Source organism: Sturnus vulgaris, chromosome 20 (genome assembly GCF_052056855.1).
Source record: "Sturnus vulgaris isolate bStuVul1 chromosome 20, bStuVul1.hap1, whole genome shotgun sequence".
Classification (NCBI taxonomy): Eukaryota; Metazoa; Chordata; class Aves; order Passeriformes; family Sturnidae; genus Sturnus; species Sturnus vulgaris.
This window is the reverse complement of record NC_142262.1, coordinates 1,406,628-1,416,823: the sequence shown is the minus strand read 5'-3', so window position 1 is coordinate 1,416,823 and position 10,196 is coordinate 1,406,628. Positions and strand designations below refer to the sequence as shown.

At 54.8% G+C, this 10,196-nt stretch overlaps 1 long non-coding RNA gene across 3 annotated transcripts in view; it reads right to left on the bottom strand.

The window, feature by feature from the left end:
- Positions 1-4,323: 4,323 nt before the first annotated feature.
- Positions 4,324-10,196, bottom strand: part of LOC148221541 (uncharacterized) — a 39,002-nt gene continuing 33,129 nt past the window's right edge. For all 3 annotated transcript variants that reach the window (XR_015807777.1, XR_015807779.1, XR_015807778.1), the window contains 2 exons: positions 9,740-9,834; positions 4,324-5,078 (listed from right to left, as the gene is read on the bottom strand). This is a non-coding gene — a long non-coding RNA (uncharacterized LOC148221541). The remainder of the gene's footprint in view (positions 5,079-9,739; positions 9,835-10,196) is intronic.

Genomic DNA, 10,196 nt, shown 5'->3' with positions numbered 1-10,196 from the left:
CTGCTCCCTGATAAACCACAAAGATTCCTTTTGGGAACAGGGAGCAAACTCAGCCCCTGGGGCATCACAGGAGGAGAGCTGGGCTGGGTTAGATGGCAGGATAAACATTTTCCCAGATTTTATCTCATTAATTCCTTGTCATTGCCACAATGAGGCTCGGTGGTTTTAATTAAGCCAACCACAATATCGTGCCAAGGAGAGCAGGAACAAAGCCTGGCTGCCCCTGAGCAGGGCTGGCTGTTCCCAGCTCCCACTGGGATGGAGGTGCTGGGGACAGATCACTGGGAAGCTGGCAGCTGGATTTTCCAGCGGGGCTTTTCCTTATTTCCCACAAACTGCTCCGAGTCAGCCTTGGGATTCTGAGAGGAACCCATCCCATGGGAGCCACCAGCATCCCCCCAACCCATGAGACTTTTCCTAGAGGACAACACCTGGGACAAGACCTGAAGGCTTCTGGAAGATTCCGACCTTCAACACCCCTAAATCCATGAGATGGCCACCAAAAAATCCCCATCTGCCAGCCTGGCCAGTCCCATCCCACCCGAGCTGGTCCCTCACTCTTCTTCCCCAAAAATCTCCAAAATCTGCAGCGCTGTCCACTCCCTTCACTGCTTCCAACTTCCACAGCAGAACTCCCACAAATCCCAGGGGATCTGATTTTTCCTCCCAGCTGCCCAGCAAAAGCAGCTCCAATTTTAGCTTAAACCCCAGAAGTTAAACAAAAAGAACCTCAGAATGAATTCCTGGGTTATTTGGGGTTTTTGTCTTTAAAACATTGTGGTTTGGAGCTCCTGGTTGGATTTGCACATCCCCAGTGCTCCTCCAGGGAAACCTCTCAGGAAACCTCCGGGGCTGCCCAAAAATCCCTCCCGATTTTCCACTCCAGGCTGTCCCCAAAGGTGACAAAGTCACAGCAGGACACGGAAAGCACAGAGGGAAACGTTCGGGGAAAAGCAGAACTGGGCAGCAGGGGGTGGAGATTTCTCAGGAGAGGAGGGAAGAGGTTTCTCCACCGGGATGCAAACGAGGGATCATGGAATGTTTTGGGTTGGGTGACCCTAAAACTCAGCTGCTTCCACGGGCAGGGACATTTCCACTCATCCCAGGCTGCTCCAAACCCATCCGACCTCAAACATTTCCAGGGATGGGAATTCCAACCCGAACTTCCCTTTAGGGATGGGAATTCCAACCCAGCCCTGTCCTTTTCCCTTTCCCAGCCCTGGCTGGGGAATGCCCGTGCCTGGCACTGCCCTAAGCCCGTCATGTGCAGCCCCCGCCCGTGCCAGCACAGATTAAACCCCCCCTAAGGCTCCGTGCGATTAAATCAGATTTAGTGCCCCCCTCCCCTCGCTCCCTGCCCTTTCCCGACAGGAATTCTGCCGGCCGGGCAAGGGGAAGGGCTGTTCTCGTCACGGAGAGCAGGGAAATCAGGAAATGTTTAATTCCTCGCTTGGAATAATCCTCCCAAAAAGGCTCGGCTGGGTCCAGGACTGGCATTGCCAGGCTGGGGGGGTCACAGCGGGGCTGATGCCAGCCCTGGACATCCCTGGGGCTCCTTTGGGGCGCAGGGTGACCACTGAGGGAGGGTTAAACCCACAGCCATGGCAATCACCACCTCTGCCTGGGGCGCTGGTTAATTACCGGGCACTAATTAACACTTAAATCATCGCTCCGATGTATTTTTAGTCTAAACCAAGGAGACACATTTGGGTTTCTCAGTGTTCTTTTAATACCTGAGCCCAAAAGCCACAACCCCATCACCACGATAACCGCGGGAGCATCCTCCCCTCTCCGGGAGAACATTCCTGCAGCTTCCACACCCACATCCCCGGCAGCGGGCAGCCAGCCTCCCAATTACAGCAATTAACGCTGTGGATATTAATAAACCAGCCCGGCTTTCCTAACAGGAAAACCTGCAGGGGCTTGTTGGAGGAACGAGGAGCCCTGGGCGATTTTTGAGGGCGGATGGGGGAATAATTGAAATTACACCGTGGGGTCTCCAGAGGTTTTTGGAAGCACATCCTGGTGTGGGGAGAGGTGGGAAGACCACGAGTGTCCTCCCCGTCCCAGGAAGCTCCTGCAGGAGGATGAAGCTCCATTTCCAGCACGGAATTATCCAGGGGGATTTTTGTGTCTGCACCCCCCCAGAATTTATGGGCCACCCGTTCCTGACATAACCTGGATGCTGCAGGGACCGAATTCCAGGGCAGTGCAGGGAGATTGGGAATATTTCCTCCTGCTGGGGCCGGGAGCAGCTCCTCATCCTCCTTTTCCAGCCTGGGAAGGTTTTATTCACCTTTCTGGGGGGTTTTAAGGCAGGGGGCTCACAGGTATAAAAGGAACTCGAGCCCTGCCCTTCCTCCCCTCTTTCCCAACACTTCACTGCCTGTTTTCCTTTTCCAAGCACGAGAGAAAACGTTCAGGAGCAAGACCAGACACAGAGAGAGGAAGCAGCAGCTTCCTTCCCCATCCCAGGCCAATTATTCCAGGTGTTATGCAAGGCACCCGTTCCCATCCCAAACTCCCAGCCCAGCCTGGAAATGTCCATCCCAAAAACAGAATCGGGGTAAAAAATCCCCATCCCAAAGGAGTTTTGGTGCAGCCAGGAGCTGCCATCCCTGCAGGTGGGGATTCCCTGTTAATCCCCCAGGCCAGGGATCCTCTCACAGCTCCCCAGGGCCCAGGCATTTACATCCCATTTTATATGGAAAACACTAAAATGGGATCACACCTTTTAAAACAGATACTTCCACCTTGCTGCAACACCCAGACCCTGCCACCCCTCCCCATCCTCCACACCGGGCCTCGAATTTTAATTGAAAAAACGTGATTTAGGTTAATTGGCAGCAGATGAGTTACAGGGCTCAAAAGCAGGGGAACATTTGATCCAGCAGATTTATGGCAGCAGGGACCCGACCATCCCAGGTTTTGCATCCCCCTCACAGCCCCACTGCCAGAACAGCTCAGCTGGCCAAAAAAAAAAAAAAAAAAAAAAAAGTAATTAGTGTTTAATTTCTTAACAATTTTTTTTTTACCTCCCTTTTAATTGCTCCACATAAAACTGTCCTAGAATTTTACAGCCTGGCCCAGTCCTGATTGCTGGTTTTAATTAGGCTGAAGGCAGAGCTGGCACTTAATTTGGAGAGGGGGAGGATGTCAGACCGTGCTTGGGGAAGGTTTTGCCATTCCAAGCACCCGGAAAACATCAGCAGGAGCAGCAGGGAGCAGGAGCAGAGCACTTCCAGAGCTGGGCTGGCTCATCCTGCTCCAAGAAATCCCTGCAGACAATTTCCTCTCCTTGAGGGCAACCAAAGCATGGAAGCTTAGAGGGAAAATGAATTTAGTTTTGGGGTAATTCCCATTCCTGGAGGATTTGGGGTTGCAGGATGCCCAGCCCTGGCAGCTCCAGAGCACTGGGAACAGAATCCCAAAATCCTCCCAGGCTGCAGGAGAGCAGGATTGCTGCCCCTGGGCCTGGCCAGAGAGGGTTAATATTTGCATTTGGGAAAGCAAACTCATAAATCCTGAGGATTTCTCCATCTGAGCCCGGTCTGGGTTTCCTGGGAGAAGGCCAGGTTGGTTTTCCTGCTGCTCCCCCAGGTAAATCCAGGCTGGTCCCACCCTGCCCTGGCTGTGTTTGCTCAGGGCTGGGGGATCCAAAGGCCTTGGAGGGAAATGTTCCTTAGGAACTCCAGAAATTCCAAATCCACCCCTGGGGTTGAAAGGCAGCCCCAGAGCCGATCCATGGATCCATGCAGGATTCTGGGTTGGAATTGTGCTGGGAAAGGATGGCACAGGGCCAGCAGGGGCCAGTGGGGATCCATCACAGGCTGGGCTCAATCTTGGAAACCTTTTCCAACCTAAATGATCCTGGGAGAAACTTCCAGTCACCCTGGCTGCTCCCAAATAATTATTTTGAATCCATGCTCGTGAGGTGCTTTTTACATGACAGAACCCCCTTTTTTTTTTTGTTAAATAATATTCCAAACCCTAAAAAATTAATTTTCATAAAAGGCTATTTCCACAACATAAATATCCCTTTTATGTTCTATTTCCACACAGCACCTTCCTGTGCTTACAAGGAACAGAATCCAGAGACAATTAGCATTTTAGGGGAAATAATTTGCATTTCAGTGGCTTTTGGAGCAGGAGGGATGGCAGTGGAAAGGGAAGAGGGAAAGGACATTTCCCTGCAAATAAAGGTGTTAAACTGCTGGGCTGGCTTTGCTAGGGCAGGAATTTCTCAAGGTTTCCTGGACAATCCAAAATCCCCTGGGAATGTGGCAAACGGGAAACAACATCCAGCACTCACGGAGCCAGTGGGGTTTATTAAATGAAATTTAATAAATTATCTCTGAGGGGGACATTCTCCTCATTGTGACATTGGCTTCCCCCCATTCCTGCTCTGCTTCCCAGTCCCACCTGGACTGGGATCCACTGGGATGTTCCAGATGTGGCAGAAGGAGCCTCCTGAGTCCACCCAGCACAGGCAGACACCTGGAAACCTCAGCTCCTGCTCTTCCCAAGGCTCCAGTTCTCACCACGGGATCCAGTGCAGCTCCAGCATCCTCAGGAAATGCCCAAAAAGCAGGAAAAAAAAATATTAAAAAATAAAAGAAATAAAAAAGCAGAGGGGTAAAAATAAAGACAAAAAAATTCCACTGGAAACCAGGCAAGTGCTTGTTCCTTGCCAGAGAAAAGCACTGAGCTCCCGTTTGTCCTGTTTGACCCAAGAGCTCTTCACCATCCATCCATCCATGGCCAGGATCCAAAAGGATAAATTCCCAAAGGCCAGCAATTAGAAAATTGTTAATGAAGTCCTGTCAGTTCCGTGTGGGAGGAGCTCGGCTCCCGGAGGAACGGAGGGGATGTGGAGCCCAGCCAGGTGTGGAGCTGGTTTTGGTTTTGGAGCTGGTTTTGATTTTGGAGCTGGTTTTGGTTTTGGAGCTGGTTTTGGTTTTGGAGCTGAGGGCAGGAGCTCTCCCAGCCCTGGTTTCCATCCCTGCTGTCCCTCAGGGTCTGTCCTCTCCTCGGGAGCTGCTCCTGGCTCTGTCCCCTCTGTCCCTTCAGCACGAGCCCTGCAAAGAAAAAACAACAATGATGGAAGGGCTGGAGCTAGGGGTGATCCTTCCTCGGCACCAAATCCAAATGTTTGGGGTGATGTGAGAAACTGGAGATGGAGCAGCAGCCCCAGAGCCTTTTCCTCCATCCCCAAACCTCTCCTGAGCACTCCCACACGCTGCTGGGAAACCAGAGAGAGCAGCTCCAAATCCTCCTGCCTGCCCCGAGCATCTCCTGCCTCTCTCCGGGGCACCATGGAGCTCTGCAGGGCCCTGACCCCAAATTCCCGGGCTCTGGGGGTCACTGCAGAGTGGGATCTGGGATGAGCAGGGAGCTCAGACATCTGTGATGGCATCCCAGAGGCACCCAGTGCCCCCTGAGAAGGTCCAGAGCCACCTCATGAGCATCACTGGGGTTTGCAGGACACCAACCCCAAATTCCCAGGTTTTGGGGAGCACAGAACAGCGGGATTTGGGATAGACAGGGACGATGCTGACATCCCCAGAGGCGCGCAGTGCCCGAGGAGAACACCCCGAGCGTCCAACCCCACTGCTGGCAGTTCCCATCCCCTCGGGGGGCTCCGAATCTCCCCCAAACCCTGGGGTGAAGCTGTGAGCCCCGCTTGGGAGCACGGGGCACTGCCAGCCCCCCGGGCACTGCCAGCCCCCCGGACACTTCCAGCCCCCCGGGCAGTGCCAGCCCCGCCGGGCTCTGGGTGTGTCCGGGCAGCGCTGCCTTTGAAGGAGGCGCGGCCGGAGCGATCAGAGGCTCAGCGGCGATAGCGATAGCGATCGCGATAGCGCAGCCCCGGGCTGCTCTGATGTGTTATCTCGGGTTTGAAGGCGGGGTAACACCCGAGGATCAAAGGCGCTTCCTGCAGCCTCCAGCCCCGGGGAGCCTTGGGGCAGCTCGGGATGGGGCGGGAGGGGAGGAGAGTGACACAGAGTGTCCCCTGTCCGTCCTGGGGACATCAGCACATCCCGAACGTGTGAATTCGGGTCAGTGCCAGAGGAATGCCCCAGTTTAACCCGCAGCACGGAGCCCTTTGCTTTCCCCCAAGGAAGAACCACCCAGACCCCACCGAGTTAAAAATCCCACTCCATCCCCCAGTTTAACCCCCACTGAGCTAAAACCCCCTCAGTCCATCCCCCAGCGCCCCCCCAGCTCTGGACCCTCACATCCAGACACATTTCAGGTGCAGTTGGTTTTTTCCCATTCCCTCCCACATTCCCCAGGAGGGATCAGCTGCTTCCCTGTGCCCCAGGCCACACACTGCGAGCCACCAGGGTGTCCTGGACACCAGCCCCGGGGTTTTTGTCCTCCCCACGAGCCCCCACATCATCCTGGAGGGCAGGGATGGAGCAAGGGCTCAGCAGCACCCACAGGAGCAGAGGGTCCAGCCCGAGCCAACAGAGGAGGTGCTGAGTGTGCAGCAGGAATGAGAACCTGAATTTTGGGATGGGGATCTGCCTCCTGCCCTCCCCAAACCCATGTTCTCCAGGAGCAGGGCGAAGTGCAGGAATAAAACAGGAATTTTGGCTGTGGAGGGTGGGAGCATCCCCAGACAGCGAGAGCACGAACTGTGTGGGCAGCAAAGCCAAACAGGAAAAGGATCCAAGGGCAGGGACAGGATTCTGGCAGCTCCCACCTCCCTCTGCTCCCTCAGACCCCTGGCCCTGCTCAGACTTGCCCCAGTTCCGCTTTTATTGTCGGAATTCTTCCCATCCCAAGGCCAAATGTACAAAACTGCGGCTGGAGAGCCACAGCCCCATTGCAGCAACTGGTCCCAGCAGAGCTGCCTCAGCACCTCGTGCCCTGGCCCTGCAGCCACCCCCAGGCCTGGCCCCAAAAACCTGGAAAAGGGGAAGGGAGGTCCTGGTATGTCTGTGTCCATCCCTGTCTGCCCGTGTCCATCCCTCCCCGAGTGTCACACGTGTCCCATCTCTCCAGGGAATCCTCCCAGCTCCTCCCTGCTCCCCCACAGGCAGAACCCCCCAGCTCACATCCCCAGCCTGCCCAGGAGGTGACCTGGGCTGGGAATTTGGGATTCTTGGGGATGAAATCCTCCCCACGCTGCCTCCTCCATCACCAGTCCTGCAGGATGTGCTGCACTACGGAGTCATGGAATGGTTTAGGGGGGAAGGGACCTGAAAATTCACCCAGTTTCACCCCCTGGCACATCCCACTATCCCAGGCTGCTCCAAGCCTGGCCTTGAACACTCCCAGGGGCAGCCACAGCTCCTCTGGGCAGGGCTGGGGGGTCCTGCATGAGCTCAGTGCTGAGGCAGGGCTGGAGCAGCTGCCTGGCTTTAGGAGGCTCCAGAGCAGCCTGGAAGGATAAGCCAGGCTCAGGGCAGCCCCTGGAGCCAGGCTCAGCTGCCCCAGCTCTGCTGCCAGAGCCAGCCCAGTTCCCAGAGCCTGTCCCAAGGGATTATCCCCAACCCTGCCAAAACCCCAGGCAGCCCGGGCTGAGGTGTCAGGACAGCTCCTGGGCGGGAGCAGGGCTTTGTTTTTTGGTTTTTTTTTTTTTGTTCCCAGGCCACCCTTTCTGGGAAAGTGTTAATGAATAACCGTGACCCAGACAGGCGCTGGCAGCTCCGTGAGTCACCCCTGACTCAGGGACACCCTGGGGCAGGGTGGGTGCTCAGTGCTGGGGGTCACACTGCATGAGACCCCTCCCCAAACTCTGCCTCTTTAACCCCAAAACAGCCCAGGGTGGGTGCTGGAGAGCTCCCCTAAGATGTGACACCACAAAAACCTCAGAGAGCTGAGGTGCAGGACCTGCAGGGAGGACCCCAGGACACCACAGCAGCACCCAGAGCTCTGGAAGGGGGTGGCCGTGAGGTGCCACCCAGGGGAGGGCCCAGGGGACATCCAGGGATGCCACGGGTGCGTCCTGGCAGTGGCTCATTCCCACAGGGATGCACAGGGAGCGTGGCATCCACTGCTCCATCCACAGCTTCCTCCTCAAATTCCAGCCCTGACCAAGCCCCCAAACCTGAGCACAGGTGGAAGCCTAAAAATAGAACTTGTCACCCCCCCAGCCACACCCCGGAGCACTTTCTCATTCACACACTCCAGCCTGTTCTGCCTCCTGCTCTTTCGAGCAATTTCCCCTCCTTCCCTGCAGGAAAGGCCACCCTGGTTCTTGGAGCCGTGTGTCACTCCTGACAGGCAGGGAGAGGAATGAAGAAAGTCCCATCCTCCTTCATTTTTGCAGCATTTTGTGACAAGCACAGGGTGACATCAGCCTGGGCCAGCCCACACTGCCCCGGGCTTCTGGAAGGCTCTGGCGACAGTTCTGGGTCATTTATTAAAGTGTCCCCACAGTGACAAAGCCCTGCCAGGCTGAGGGATGGGCCTGAGCCGTGCAGGGACATTCCTTTAGCAGTGACATTCCCTGGACAGTGACATTCCCTCAGCAGTGACATTCCCTCAGCTCCAGCATTTCTGCTTTTCCTGCTGGAACTCTGGAGCCCCTCACTGCAGGCAGGAGCTGAGCAGCTCCCCTTGGTCTGTGCCAGCAGCAGGAGCTGCTGGTGATCCATGTGATCCATGAGATCCATGAGATCCATGTGATCCATGAGATTCATGAGATCCATGAGATCCCTGGATCTTCCAAAGGAGCTGGAGGATCCTTAGGATCCTTTGGATCCCTGCTCACCAGCAGCAGATCTCCATTTGCAGCAGGGGAGCTGGGGCAGGGATGCTCTGGGATCCCTCCTGCACCCACAGAGGTGAGCAGGGATTGGACCCCCAGGATAAAGGGATCACAGGGGTGCCCTGCTCATTCCCACACGTGTCCCCCATTCCAGTGCAGCATGAGCTGCAATCCCTGCTCTGTGTCCCCAGGGAGGTGACAGGTCTGGCTCTGCTCCCCACGGCCCGGGCACGTCCCACATCCCAAATCTGGGTCAAGGTGTTCTCTGGAAAGCTTGGGATGGGGGAGTGACACCGAACAAAGGTGCAAAAGCCACCCTGGAGTCCTGCCCTGTCCCCACCCCCTGTCCTTGGAGGTGGGAGGGAAGAGGAAAACCCATCCGGCTGATTTCACAGCTCTGAGCTGATTTCCAGCCCGGGGATTACCAATTTAAGCAGAGTTTCTTCCTGTGCTGCCCCTAAGCTGATTAATTCCCTGTGCCCCCCTCTTCTCCCCTCTCTCCCTTCCTTTTTTCCATGGAAAATGAGGGGATGAAATCCCGGTGGAACGAGCCAGGGCAGAGCTGGACGCAGTGTGAGCCGAGATGCTCCCCCAGCCTGACGGGATCCTGCCTCCCTACAGAGCTTCCAACACCACAGTCTCCATCTTCTCCTCCCAAAGGATCTGATATCCCTGAGGGAAGGGAGAAACCTCCCTGTCCGTGATCCCCCATCAGCACCAGCATCGCTCTCCCAGTGCAATGGGAATGGTTGGTGCTGGTGGGAATCATCCCAGAGCAGCCAAACCTGCCCTGGCACGACCCAGCCACGCTTCCCGAGGGCAGGAATCTCCTTTTCCAAGCGCTGTCACTCCCCCTGAGCCCTGGGACGCTCCAGGGTTTGCTCCTTCAAGGAGGAATTTCGGAGATTTGGGATGGGGGGGATGGAAAAAAATGCGACCCTTGGGGGACCCCCAGGGCACCTGCATCCCAAATCCCAGAGAATTCCCAAATCCAGCTGTGCCAGGGACAGGACTCACCTGGAATTTGGGGTTCTTTGTCCCTTTTGGGTGCCTGGAAGTGGAGAGCATCAAAAATCCTTCAGGAGCATCAAGCAGGGAAATGCTGGTGAGGCCTAAATGAGAGGAATTTTTAAAATTATTCCTTTGGAATTACTTCTCTTTAAGTGGAACTGGGAAATCCCAGAAAACTGGGATAAAATGTGGATGAAGCATGGGTTAAAATATGGATAAAACAGATTTAAAAATTGGTAAAACATGGATAAAATACGGGTAAAACACAGATAAAAACAGATAAAACATGGGTAAAACATGGATAAACCATGGGTAAGACACAGATAAAATATGGATAAAACATGGGTAAAACACAGGTAAAACATGGATAAAACAGATAAAAACAGATAAAACATGGATAAGACATTGATAAAACATGGGTAAAACATGGATAAAACACAGATAAAGCACAGATAAAACATGG